This window comes from Pyxicephalus adspersus, chromosome 2, assembly GCF_032062135.1.
Source record: "Pyxicephalus adspersus chromosome 2, UCB_Pads_2.0, whole genome shotgun sequence".
Classification (NCBI taxonomy): domain Eukaryota; kingdom Metazoa; phylum Chordata; class Amphibia; order Anura; family Pyxicephalidae; genus Pyxicephalus; species Pyxicephalus adspersus.
Genome location: NC_092859.1, coordinates 26537587 through 26551970, shown reverse-complemented (window position 1 = coordinate 26551970; position 14384 = coordinate 26537587). Strand labels below are relative to the sequence as shown.

The following is a 14384-nucleotide window of genomic DNA, read 5'->3' as shown; positions in this document are numbered from 1 at the left end:
GACACTCCATTTTGTTCCTGACACACTCCATTTTGTTTCAGATTCTAGCTTAGTTATGAATGTATTCCTAGGTTGTTTAGATTCTATAAATCTAATGTTCTGTCGAGACGAGCGTCCTTGTTAATTTTGCTAACTCAGATAAGGTCAATTATTTATGAATTATGAGGTCTTTTGTACGTGTCTGAAAATATGTAGCCAATTAATTTCAGATCTAGAATAGATAAACTAGTATCTATGTACTCTAATGAGCATGCGCTAGGATATATTGTTTTAATATATAAACCAGAAGTTTGTTACAATAAAGTTGAAGATTGCTTGATACCATACGAGTGTATGCGTCAGTGATTCTTCCCGGGCGCCTGTTCTGATGCACTGAGGGACACTGGGATGGTGAGAGATCACAGAGGAATAGAGCCAAGAAACCTGCAGATCCTTTCAAAGGTAAGTTAATTTTTTTTCTGTGAAAGTTAAACTTTTGCCATTTGCTGTGTGGATATTTGTTGGGGAGCCAATTAGACATAGACATGCTTACAAAACTGATATACCAAGTGTGTGTGCAAGTAAACCAAGAAATAGAAAAGGTACATTGCAGATGAGTTTTATCCTCCTATTGTGTGATAATTCCCCCACTTGTTAGATTGTAAACTCCTCTGGGCAGGGTCCTCTCCTCCTGTGTCACTATCTGTTTCTGTACGTCATTTGCAACCCCTATTTAATGTACAGCACTCGGTAATATGTTGGTGCTAAATAAATACTGTTTATAATTATTAATAATAATAATAATAATAATAAAATAAAAATGTGTGTGCAACACATGCATTCCTAGGGGCATAGCCCTTAACGTTCAATGATTTGAATATGGTACGTGTATGCACTGTTTTGAGGCTTAACCGATAACCGTTTGGAATATCAATCAGACCAGTCAGCCTTGTGCAAAATTGTCAGAAAATCTGCTAGTGTGTTCTATGCCTTTCAAGTTCCTTTAAGGTTGTTTGGACTATTAATTTCAGCAGGTATAAATGGCTTTGATTCTTTCAAACCCTCAGAGGGTGTCCCACCCATGGTAAACAGAGCTGCAATTATCCCAGCAGACTGTGGATGGTTTGTGACTTTGCAGCCTTGTTTAACAATCTTCCTCCTATTTGCTCTTTCACACAGTTCACATCTGCTGTGTGTCTATTTTCACCTTTTCACAGGTGTCACACAGCAGTGTTATGTTTGCTGTGGTACATTCAGGAATGACATGTTCTTGTCATGTGGCCAAGCAGGGTTACTCAAAGAAACTTCACATCTGTTCCTTTACTGTATATAATGTTTTTTTATCTGTATCAAAGCATCAGAATGATTTTTGTAGTCTTGGTAAAAATAGGGATAAATGATTGCTTCTGTTGGGTTTCTCTTGCAATACAATGTTCAGTTGGAGAGATTTCACCTTTTGTTCTGTCCTGCTGACAATGTTTTCACCAAACAAGAGGTGAAGGAAAACTTGCAATAGGAAACACAGGAATAAATAGTTGATTGTGGTCCTAGCAAACCTCCGATATTCATTTTGGGAACTTCCATCAAAATATCATTGGGATCCTCCACTAAGAGAGAGCTTGGGGTCTGACTAGGCACAGGCTTTATGCCTGTATAAGGGCCTGGTTTGAATATTAGGGGGCCCAAAACATAGTCATAAGTTATTAGCAATTTGGCAATAAGTTATTTGCCAATTTTTGGGGCAAAGCCAATTAAGCTTACTGCGTGTGTAAGGAAACTCACACAAACACAGAAAGGACATGCAAACTCAATGTAATATAGTATCCTGACTAAGATTTGACTCTAGTTTTGCAAAGTCAAGAGTGCTAACCATGCTGCCCCAACTAATTAGAATAAAATGTGTACCCTTCTTTTTCCCTGTGCAGCACATTTCTGCTAATATCGATTAATGTGTGGTGGTAATCCAGGTAAACAATCAGTATCAGGGAGATATCACTAATTTGCCTTATTTTGCAAACATCTATAGCTGCATACACACTTCCAATTATAGTGGTTGGAAAGGATCTTTCACGATCCTTTCCAACGACTATGCACTGGACGATGCATGAACGAGGGTTGTACATACAGCACCATTCTGTTCAATGGAGAGGGGAGGGGGAGAACGATGGAGCGGCACCCTGCTGCACACTCTCCCCCTTCCCTTGCATTACGATCGTTTGTCGTTCATCGTCCGTGGATCCTCCAGGATGGTCGTTCAGACGATAAACAACGCACACTGTACACTCTTCAGATTCTCGTTCGATATTGGCCCTGCGCGGTTTATCAGGCGAGAACCATTGGAAGTGTGTAGGTAGCCTAACAGTATATGGCCAGCTTTACCAAGAGAATCCAGACACCTGACAATTGCTATAAGTTTTATGGGATCTTGTGGAGCTGCAAAACAGTATCTGCCATAAACCTATAATTTCTTTACAAAGCAAACCTGTCATATTTAAAGTATGATTATCTATGGGCCTGCCATTCTAGGTAATTTTTTGAGTGTTTGTGATGTGCAAGAAGGCCCTAAAATATTGTTGATAAAAAGGAACAGTCTGATTCTGCTGGTTGTAGAACTATAATTTTGTTCAATTAGCACTGAATATAAATCTGTATATCATCAAAATACACTCTATTTCTCATGATTTAAGTTTAGCTGTGTTTCGTGTTTATTAATGTACAGAGGTGTGTCAGGGTGTGTGTAGGTGTCAATGTGTACAAATGGAATGCAAAAAATTAAGTGTTTATGTCTCTGTGTTTATTAAATTGATAACAGTAGCAAACCGTACATAGACATTAGCCAGTCCTCTTTCACAACACTCATTCCTAACAGGTGGACTTAATAAATTGAAGTATTGATGTCTACAAGCCTTAAAGCTACACTCCAGGCAGTTAAAAAGTGCAATAAAAAGTTCTTTGTACTTACTGTTCTAACAAAGTGCTTAATTTAAACAAATACCTATGTAATCTTCATAATCAACACAAATTTCTTTCGCAGTGAAATGCAGTTGAATTTCTGTGGGTCATATCAGATTTTGGTCATTGGGTTTACATGTACTTTTATATTTTGTATCCCTTTAATTCTTAAAAAAACTAGTGAAGTACCTTGACACTAAACAGTGTGGTTTTGGTAATGTAGCATAATGAGGAATAATCAAGGTCAAAGTACAGTAATCCTAGGCAATCAACTGTTAGATTAGTTTACAGCATTCATCATTCAATAACGGATATTTGTTTTAAATGATGCCAGAGAGCTAAAAGATCAACTGAAAATAAAAAATAGTGTTTGGAAGTGTTCTCTAGAAGTTAAACCACCAAGCAGGGTCTAATTTAGGCATGTGCAAACTTCAGCCCGCTGACCATATACGGCTTTTTAATCCGGCCCGGCAAATATTGGTACAAAATTGTCCACTGGCAAAAAAAAGGGATACCAACAACACTGGTTTCACTGAAATTGAATTTAATTTGGATGTAAGTTTTATTTAATTTTTGGTAATTGTTTTTACTTTTTTACACTTAATTTATATCAGTTTTTTTAAAACTCATTGTGGCCGCTGAGGCAAAAAGTTTGCCCACCCTTGATCTAACATTGCTATTACAGGACCTTGTACACACGTGCAATAATTGTCATTGGAAACGAACGATCCACGAAAGATCTTACAATAATTGTTAACAAAGAAAGTGCGGAACGACTGATCAACGACGCTGACGAATGAGGTATCTCGCTGGAAACAAACAACCTTCCCGGTGGATCTGATTGGGTGACAATCATTCGTAATCTATTGTGTGTACGGTTATTCAGTGATCGTGGATTGTTCTGGGATACACTTTCTCCTGTACATGTCACTTCCTGCATTGTTTGAATGATCCTTCAAATGATCGTTCAAATGAACATTCCTATGATCGCTCAAACGAACATTCCTAGTGTGTACATTATTGGTGGATTATATTTGAACGATCATATTGTTACAGCATGTACAGAACTGTGCAAAATACGATCATTCAAAATAATCGTGAATAATCGTGGATCGTTCGTTTTCAAACGATAATTATTGCACGTGTGTACCTAGCCTTAGGCTAGGTACACACGTGCATTAATTGTCATTGGAAAGGATCTTTCACGATCCTCTCCAACGGCAAAAGACTGCATGATGCATGAATGAGTGCTGTACATATGAAGACTGGAGGGGGGAGAACGACGGAGCGACAACCCGCTGCGCTCTTTCCCCTTCCCTTTTTATTATTATTATTATTAAACAGGATTTATATAGCGCCAACATATTACGCAGCGCTGTTCCCTTTAATTACGATCATTTATCACACACGCCACATTCTATTTTGATATCAGCCCTGAGGCGATTATCAGAAGAGAATCATCTGAGGTGTGTACGTAGCCTAAGTTGGCAAGAAATATATTAGGTAGAACTAGCCAAGCCCAGCACACTCTGCTCATAAGGACCCATTCACACCACAGAATTTCAAATATCTGGTACATGTTTTGCTGCAATAAAATGTTACTACACATTGCAGGGCTTACTTTTTTTTCTAAATGTTGGTTTTACTGTTATTTGTTGCAGTATTAGAAAATACTTCTGAAAAATGTCCATTTTTATTTTTTTAGCACACACCCATACAGTATGTAAGTGAAAACTGAAGCCATAGGGCATAAGGCAAATTGCCTTATACTTGTTTTTGGATTACGTTAGGCAACCTTGTCCAAAGCTGCTGGTGTGAAGGAGTACCTAATGTTATGGCATGTGGAGCGTGTCATATGTTGCTAATCTGCAGCATATTACGCCTCCATGTCATACCTGTCCCATATCATACTCTTTGTTCCTCTGTACTGTCTCACGTGTGAATTACCATTGAAATGCTGGTTATAATTATTGTTTATGTACACTAACATCAGTGCTGCTAACAAATGCAATACATTTGGCAGGATCTACAAGTTAAGGTGCTGCAGATGTTTTGTTTCGAGGAGAGAAATGCTGGAATCTCTACCAGAAATGTATAATGTAGCCCAACCCAATCCATCCACTGTAAAGCCGAAATAACAACTTTGGCTGGACTGACTCCTTGAAAAGATTTGTGATGTCTCACATAGATAAATGCACGCTGGAAATGATCTTTCGTCATCATTTCCAGTGAGAGATGAATAAATGGGTGCTGTACACACAGTGCCATTTTATTTTATAGAGAGGGGCACCTCCTTGTACTCTCATCTATAAAAAGCATAGTGGTTCTTCCTCATTGCTCGTTTATAAATCTGCTGTGAATGTATGTTCCCCCCCAAAACAAGGCTAAAATCTGACATGTGTACATGTGTACATTTTGTAATTTTTTCTAGTGACAAATGAATGAACAAATGCTTTTGGGAGGAGGGAGTACGAGCTAGCAGCACCATCCTGTGCACATTGGTCATTCCTGATCAGTTGTTCATCAGTCTGCCTCTGCCTCTGTGTATTGATGAACGATGTCAGGGGAATGATGCATGTCAGATTTTCGTCCAGGACTGTTTGTCTCCGGTGACAATTACCTGAGGTATGTACAAAGCTTAGGAGAGGAGGGGATAAGAAGAATGGGAGGAACTGAAAAGATGAGGAGAATTAGAGAGGACAAGGAGAGAAGATGGGAAGAGAAGAGTGGGGAGAGAAGATGAGAAGAGAAGAGTGGATGAAGTGGAAAGGAGTGAAGAAATATGAGAAAACAAAAGGTGAGGAGCACAAGAGAAATATAGGATGAGGAGGGAGAACCAGAAAAGAAGATGAGGAGTTGATGAAAAAGGAAGAGCAGATGAGAAATATGAGAGAGCAAAAGGTGAGAAGTGGGAGAGAAAAATGGGGTGAGGAGGGAGGACAAGGAGAGAAGATGAGAAGAGGAGGACAGAAGATGAGAAAAGGAGCAGATGAGGAAGAGAGAAGAAATATGGGAGCGGAAAAGGTGAGGAGTGGAAGAGAAAACATGGAGTGAGAAAGGAAAACAAGGAGAGAAGATGAGAAGAGGAGGAGAAAAGATGAGAAAAGGAAGAGGAGGAGAGGAGAGAAGAAATGTGGGAGCGGAAAAGGTGAGGAGTGGAAGAGAAAATATAGGATAAAGGAAGGATGGGATGAGATGAATGGAAACATGAGTACAGTACAGGGATTGTGAGGAAAGGAGTAGATGAAGAAAGAATGGGAGAGCTTGAGGAAATGAGAAGATGAAAAGAGAATATGGGGGAGATATGTCTAGAAAAAATAGGACCAGAGGAGTAAATTAGGAGAATATGGTGAGAGAATAAATTTGGGAAGATGAGAAAGAATATAAAGGAATAAGATACAAGGACAGGAGAGGAGAGAATAAAACATAGAGGAAAAACTAAGGAGAGGCTGAAGTTTGTTTTCAAATATTTCTATTTAAACACATTTGCGTTCAAACATATAGGTGTGATTCTGGCATAAGACTGTTAAGGATGTTTCATAGCCTTCCAAGCCGCTTCATCAGCAAGGCTGCAAAACATCTTCAACATTACAAGAACAAGTCTAGTTGAATGTGACTAACTACTACTACTACATATTCAAAGATCTGCATTCATGAGAACCTTCACATAGTGTCAACATCTGGAAGGCTGTGATTGCAGAAAAATCTCTGTATTCATCTTTAGAATGTGTTTATTTCTCATTATTTCCATTAACCTCCTGGGCGGTTCATTTCTGTCCGGTTTTATATGTCTAAGAGCGGTAGGTTTTTAATGACAATGTATTTTACAGAATAATATATTAGCTTTAAAAATAAATAAACAATATACTGATATTTTTATGTTATACTGTAAAATATAAATTATCATGAAAAACAATGTACGGCTTTTACACATATAAATCCACTGTGTTGCATTCATTAGTTATTGAATGCACTAAAAACAGATTTGAATTTCCCGCCGCTCCCTGAATGGAACTCCCGGTGACTCATCGGGTGCAGAGAACACTGGCCAAAGGAAGAGAGAAGACGCGAAGGATGACGGAGGACGCCAGCGGATCAGGTAAGTCGCGATTTACTATTGTTTTCCATTGGTTTAGCTACCCCGAGTGTGACTTGGGGTTACTGCTTCCAGCTTCTTTTTTCTACCTCAAGTCATACTAGGGGTTACCTCTGGGAGGGTTAAAGTGGACCTATCGCCACAATTTTTACTTTATATTACCTGGTAGTTAGTCCTTTTTTCCCCCTAAATTCCTTTTTAATACAAAAGCAGGCCCCTTCTGTCTTTGTCACCGCTGCCGTAATCACTGAATGGGAAGCCTAGAGCCACCTGGGATGCCTACATTACGTATCTCAGGAGCCTTCAGGCTGCTCCTTCTGAAAGTCTCTTTTTAAGGGACCTTGGTCTTTAACTGTAGTTCTGGAAAGCAAAAAATAAAATGGTAGATAACCCATAGCAACCATACTGCATGGTATTGTTGGCATTACATAGTGCTCATATTTACTGCACCATGTGCACTACACTTTTTACTTAGAAGAACTTGTGTCCTCAGATAGCTGCCATTGTATTGAAGCCTAAGCAATCTTTTGACATTAGGAAAGGCTACGTAAAAATGGCGGCACGCTGCCTGGGTATTGGGGACAGAAATGGGAGATGCAGGGACATCTAGCGGTAGTGTAAGGATGACCAGCAGTAGGAGGGGGTGTGGCGTGTGAGCAGGGTGTGTGTGAGGGGCGTGGTTATGCAGGGACAGGTGCGTGGTTCTCGCGAGAGGTGGCAGAGCTGCTGCTGGTAGAGCGGCCGGAGGACGGTGCGAGGTGAGCGGAGATACCGGGGACACCCGGAGGAGGTGAGAGCCGGGTAGAGCTACATATACCGGGCTATTACATACTATATATTCTATCTTTATTCCAGCACAATGTCAGAGCTTTATACTGACCTCTGTAGTGATATGGCAGCAATGTGTGTGCTGTATTCTAATACCACATTGTACCCAGGCACTGCATGCTGTGTATATTATGGATAGTATTTGTATTTATTATGACAGCTCAGCTTTTGTATGAAAAGTGTTCCAGTCAGCTTAAAAAATCCTCATTGTCCGAAGCAAATTGTCAGCTCTGCAGCCAAATAGAAAGTGTGAATTCTAAGTGGTTGCTACAGGCAACGTGATATTGTGTAATTGTGATGTATCAGCCCATCTATGTGTGTGTTGTGTTATATTCTGCCATTGCTGTGTGCTGTATGATATTCTGTGGGGTTATTATTGTATGACAGGACAGCCCTAGGACTGTGTGTACATTGCCGCAGATCCCTGTACATTGCTGTGTATATTGTATAAAATGTGTGTGTGTTATGTCTGTGTATATACACAATAAGTGCTGACACTGCTCTATGTATAACATTACATATAGGACAGCTCTGTGTATATAATGTAATAATACACAATACTGACCCTGCTCTATATATAACATTGGGGACAGTATGTATATATATATATATATCTCCCTTTAAATGTTGCACGATCTTTCTATGAATGGGCACTATGTGTATACAATGTAACCATACACAGTACTGGTAGTGCCATCTGTATACAATTTTACTATAGGGCAATGTTTCTCAACCAGGGTATCTGCAGACATTGCTAGAGGTCCTTTTTGTTTATGACTCGTAGGTCAGTATATTAGACACCAATCTTTTTGGCTATCTGTAAGGATGACATTCTTACCACTGGGCAGCAATGTAAGAGGTATTTGGGCTACTGACCACAATGCTAATATACTGTGAGCTGTGAATATAGTAATTTTAGCGGGGGTTCCCTGAAGACCTGAACGTGCCCTTTGTATACATCAAAATGACTCTAAAACGTGACTTGATCATGTCTTTATAGAAGTCATTGCTTTATGTATACTAAAATACTACAGCTCTGTGTTATGCCATTAATAACGTTTCTTATTTTAAAAGTACAGAAATATGCCCCTAAAAAGAGGATAATTTCCAGTTACTGGTATTAGAACAGGGCATGTTCCTTTTAGGAATTTATTGGAATTATTTGCTATAAGGACCTTTCTGTTGGGCATTAAAGTAAAAAACATGGCAGCAAGTAACACATACGTTGTAGCTTTGTGAATTGAGAATGTTTTTATGTGACAGATCATTGACATTTTGTTACAATGGTGAACACTCTTCTAACAGCTGCACACACTACACTGGCCTCTGCATATGATGTAGACGTGTGTCTGGGTATGTGAATATGATTGTATGTCTGTAGAGGATTATATGACCATGTGTTATTACTGTTGTGATATAATGTGCTGAGAACTCTATATTACATGGGGCTCAGCTCACAGGCTATAACTTAGATGAGCCTCCCATTTACTCATGTACAAGTCTTCCATCCATATGTACATAGTCTGTAGTGATGTTAGTATTATTATTATGCTTCTTTGTGTTATGACGTGTTTATATGACAGATCATCCCTGTGTATGATTATAGTCTATACCATGTTACAATGCTGACACTGCTCTGTATATAAAACCCACCCCATATGTTGTCTATTTGTAGTACATGACTTTATCATTTTCCGTATTGATACTGGAATATATGTAATGCTTGCATTATTATTATCATTGTGTGTGCTGCATAGTGCGTATGCTATTATGGTATAAACAAGTGACAGCTGTATAGACTACAACACTCCTATATTATGTTGTCAAAGTTTGAATCTCATTATATACAGATTGCTAAAGAATATGTGAACCCAAATCTATGTTCAGCATCATGCCTTACTGTACATAGATATTTTAGGGGTATGTCAAGCCAAATTGGAGGGATTTTAGAGTTGCTTTTGAGAGATTTCCCCTAATTTCCTGTACTGCTGACAATGTGTTTTACTGTGCAAGGAGTGAGGAGAACTGTCACAACACAGAATGGAAAATCTTTTTATTATTCAATCAGGTAGGGGGAAGACTAGAACTCCTGGCAGATGTTTGTCTGCTGCAGATTTTCTCTTGACTTCCTGTCTGCTGAATCTGTTGTCATTGTTTATAATGGGAGAAATATGAGGAAAAAAAGATGGGTTTTATTCCATCCCCCTCATACCTAAAACGAAATCAGTTGTCGACAATATTCCCGCTGACAAATATGTACTAGATACAACCTTTTTTTGTGAAGATGAATATTAGATTTATACTGGTCATATATATTAATATATTGATATGTTATGGCAGGATATGTTTTACTTACAGTGATATGTACCTCCCACCCTTTCCCTCCCTTTTTTTCTTCTGTTCCTCCCCCAATATTTTTTCGAAAACTTTGATACATCAAACAAAATAAGAGTTTTGGCTTCCCTATGTGATTGCTTAGTTCAGGTGACAGGGTCTCTTTACAGAGATATCAGGGTTTAGTAGAACTCTCCTTTCTTCCCTGCAACCATGGTTTGATAGATCTGAACCTGGCAGTGCTCAGTGCTTCTAGGTTCACATATCACTGGGGATCTTTGTGAACTGTTCTTACCCCTGCTACTTTCTTTCCTGACACCTGCCATGGATGTCTATGTGCTCAGTCCAGGCACAGGTTAACCCTCAGCACAAATAGTCATAAAGCATCATGATAACTTATCTGAATCCCTAACAAAGAGAAACTTTGGTGGAAGTAAAAAGGGTTCAATCAGCTACTTACTTTTATTTGGGCTTTGAAGTTAACTTACTGGCAGGATTTTCAAGGAAGAAACTGCAACAAATTCACAACTGTAAGTAGTGCAACCTAATGCCAAACATACAAAAAGAATATTATGGATTTACACAAACTTTTATAATTAACTCCTCCAAATGAATCTACTTTTTACCAAATTGTATCCATATTTATCAGTAGATTTGACACAAAGCTATTCTTCACCAGCATTTCATAACCAGGGATCCTCCAGAAATTGCTGGGGGTTCCTTGAGCAATGAGCAATTTGTTGTGCAATATTTGGATGTCTGGAGTAAATTGCCCTCATGGTGTTTTGTATTGTTTGTAGTTGTGTACTCAGATTTGTAGAGATATGTAGTGATGTATTAATAGGTATTTCGGAGATGAATTGGCGGCACAATAACTATTTTTGTATTATGTCATTTTGTTATTCCCATGTTAAGTGTTTACTGCACAGTTTATAATACAATGATGTAAATAATTGGTATACATTATAGTACATAGGTATGTTTATAATCCTGCACAGTATTTTACACAATAGTAAGTCATCTTTATCTCATGTATATCTTCATTACATATTACATCACGGTGCACATAACTGAGATGTCGCTATTTAATGTATAGTGCTGAGTAATATGTTGGTGCTATATAAATCCTGTATAATAATAATAATGTGTAGCTTACATCAGCATTGTAAACACACAGCATTGTTATACTGGGCACAGAAGCTGATCCTGAACATATGGGGCTGTAATTATTCAAAGCTTGGTTATTTTCTAAACTTTTTTAATGCCAGTAGAGGTAAATTGCTCTTAAAATTACCTGTCTGCCTTTGTAACCTAAGAGGTGTTGAACTATGTTTGACCTCATATGATTATTCTACTGATGTCTGGTTACTGATTGGCACTCTTCTTTTTTTGTTTTGAACTCCCTGTTCGCCCCTTCACCCCCCCCCCCTTTTATTTTTATTATATTTTCCATTAAAAAAATGAGTTTTTATATTGTTTGCGGCTGTACAAATGTCTGATACAAATCAGGCCTCGATGTAACTTCTCATTTTGTAAAATGCCAGAATGCTGTGGTCTGTTCATGGGGAGGAGGGGACTGAGGAAATGATTCCCCCAGCATGCAGCAGACTGATGACATCAGCCCAGCCAAGACTGAGACTAGGACCGCTTTGTATTGATACAAGGTGGAGCTTTCTGAAAAAAAAAATACTGATTACTGTAACAAGTCAAAAAATATTCATGCATGAAGGTACTAAGAAGCTAATTTATAGATCCTCCCACTAAGTGGTAGAAAGATCTGGTTGAAAAGCATAAATAAATGGTAATTAGGTTGTCCTGTGTGTAAACATAGGGACATTCCCGCCCCCATCCACCTACCCAGTAATGTGCAGACATCATGAGGGGTGCTGCTGGTCTTTGCTTTGTGGTAATAGTAGTGGATAGGGATACACCTTAACTCCATCAGCAGGAAGTGATAAAACTTTGGGAGACATGTCCACCACCTAGCAATTCATGTAGCCAATGATTACCTGATGCAAATATCACATTGCAGAGATCGCCAGTGAGATTCAGAAAATTCAACTCTTATACAGATTGCATTGAATGGAAACTGAGTTTGATTGGCTGTTTTAAACCAGTTCAATTTGCATTAAAGTAAACATTTTCTAAATTTTTTTGGGTCAACTTTCCCTTTAGTGAATTTGTTCTTTAGATTTTCCTCCCACCCCATGAATGCATCCTACCTGGGATAATGCTTCCTCCTTGCTGGAGGAAAGATCTCTGGATAAGGTAATCACAGGTGTAGAGTTTTTTATTATTGGGGATTTTTATATGGTCACTCTATTTCACAGGTGTAGCTCAAGCTTGTCTGTGTAAACAAAGACCAATTGAATTTACTCCTAAAGGTGCGTACACACTTCCAATTTTTATCGTTCAAAACGAACGATCGATTGGGCAAAAATCGTTCGTTAAAAAAGTAACCAAAGACGCCGACAAACGAGGAAAGTCGTTGGAAACGAACGACCGGACCGGCGGATCGGATTGGACGACGATCGTTGAACATCTATCGTGTGTACGGTCGTTCAGTGATCGTCCATGGTCTGAGCATGCGCGATGAACGAACGTTCGTTCACTTTCCTGTCGTGCACATAGTTCCTCTATCGCTCAAACGATCGTATCTATTGTGTGTACAATATCTACGAACAATCGTGTCGTTATCTCTATGTGCAGGATCGGTGCTATACGATCGTTCGTAGATATCGTGCAGGATCGTTCGTCGTTCGTTTTCCAACGATAATAATTGGAAGTGTGTACGTAGCTTAACAGTCCTGTTCTTTGTTGTTGTTATCTTGTACTGCTGGGATCTGTGTGAATGAAGGAAAGAAAAGGAGTCCTGTATTTCTTAACAAACATGACCTTATGCATTTCCTGTGTTTCTTCTGATTTAGTAACACTGATATGATTCATGATTGCTCTGTAACTGGTTAACTTGCAGAATCCTGTTCTAGTTTCACTACTTTGATAAACCAGACACAGGGGCCACAATGGCCTCAAAGCGGTTTGCTCCCTAGTAGTCAGTCAGGGGACAGTTTGGAAATGTAAACTTTGCAGGTAATTGGTTGGTGTGAACAACCTATTGTGTGTTGGCTCCAATGTGCTTTTTCTTTTAATTTTTTTAAAATGTATTTATTGCTGGGAATGTGCTGCAGCTATATTAAATATTCTGTTTGTCATAATGGCTTAAACTTGTAAGAACTCCGAAAACTTAGCAGCGTAGTTTTAAGATTTTAGTTTTTTGTTTTGTAGTAGTTGTGTCTTGGAGTTATAGCTCTATTTTTAGTATGCTCAAGCGGACCTCCTTTTACCCTGTGTTTCCAGAAAGCGTGTTAGGGTGGGTATATGTACGTTGCAGTGCATTGCCATTCCTGATATTCTGAATGCCACCCAACAAACATGTACTGAAATACTCTGTAAAATTAGATCTGGTTCCCTGACTGCTGTACATTATTATCAGTGTCATAAAATATGTATATACCTTAAGAATGCATTTTCACTGACTTCCTATGTATCTGGTGGTACCATTTAGATTGATACCTGAGTACCCTTTTTTGGGGTGAAACGTGTCACCTCAATTACATTGACTAAATTGGCCTTATCTATAGCTATGAATGGGGGGAAAAATAATTACTTGGTGCTTTTTAGAATTAAGTCTTTTTTTGTTTGTTTTTTTTTCTCTAGGTATTATTTGTCATTGAGCAATCGGCAGTATTATCTGTACATTGTACTTACCTGTCACTGCTTTGTATAATTGTGTGTATTCTTTTCTTTGCTGCACTAGAGGTGCTATCATTGCAGTTTTTACAATACACCCTCTGCTAATGCCTTGTCAGGTGTATCTAGTGTTATTGCATTTTGTATGTGCTGATAAGTTGTAAGAGACAGGTTTTATTTGGTTGGTACATTCTATTTTTTTATTTTTTTTTACCAAACATAGCCCTCTTTTAACCCTAAACGATACTGTACAGTCTACCTCATAACAAAACTGGCTTACTATACAATATTTTGGCATTGGACCATCACACCACTATGAACTTGTTGGAAATTCCATTCTAGAACCATGGCCATTATTACAGGCTCTCCCTAATTCCATGTTTCAATGTATTTACTCTGTTTCTTGTTTTTCAAATGATAAAGCAATATGGGCAGCACTGTTGGC

The 14384-nt window shown here is 38.6% G+C and overlaps 1 protein-coding gene across 1 annotated transcript in view; it reads left to right on the top strand.

Moving 5' to 3' along the window:
- Window positions 1–14384, top strand: part of STK38L (serine/threonine kinase 38 like) — a gene marked incomplete in the record, with an annotated part of 37465 nt that continues 23081 nt past the window's right edge. Inside the window, 1 exon segment of the mRNA XM_072400128.1 lies at window positions 1–441.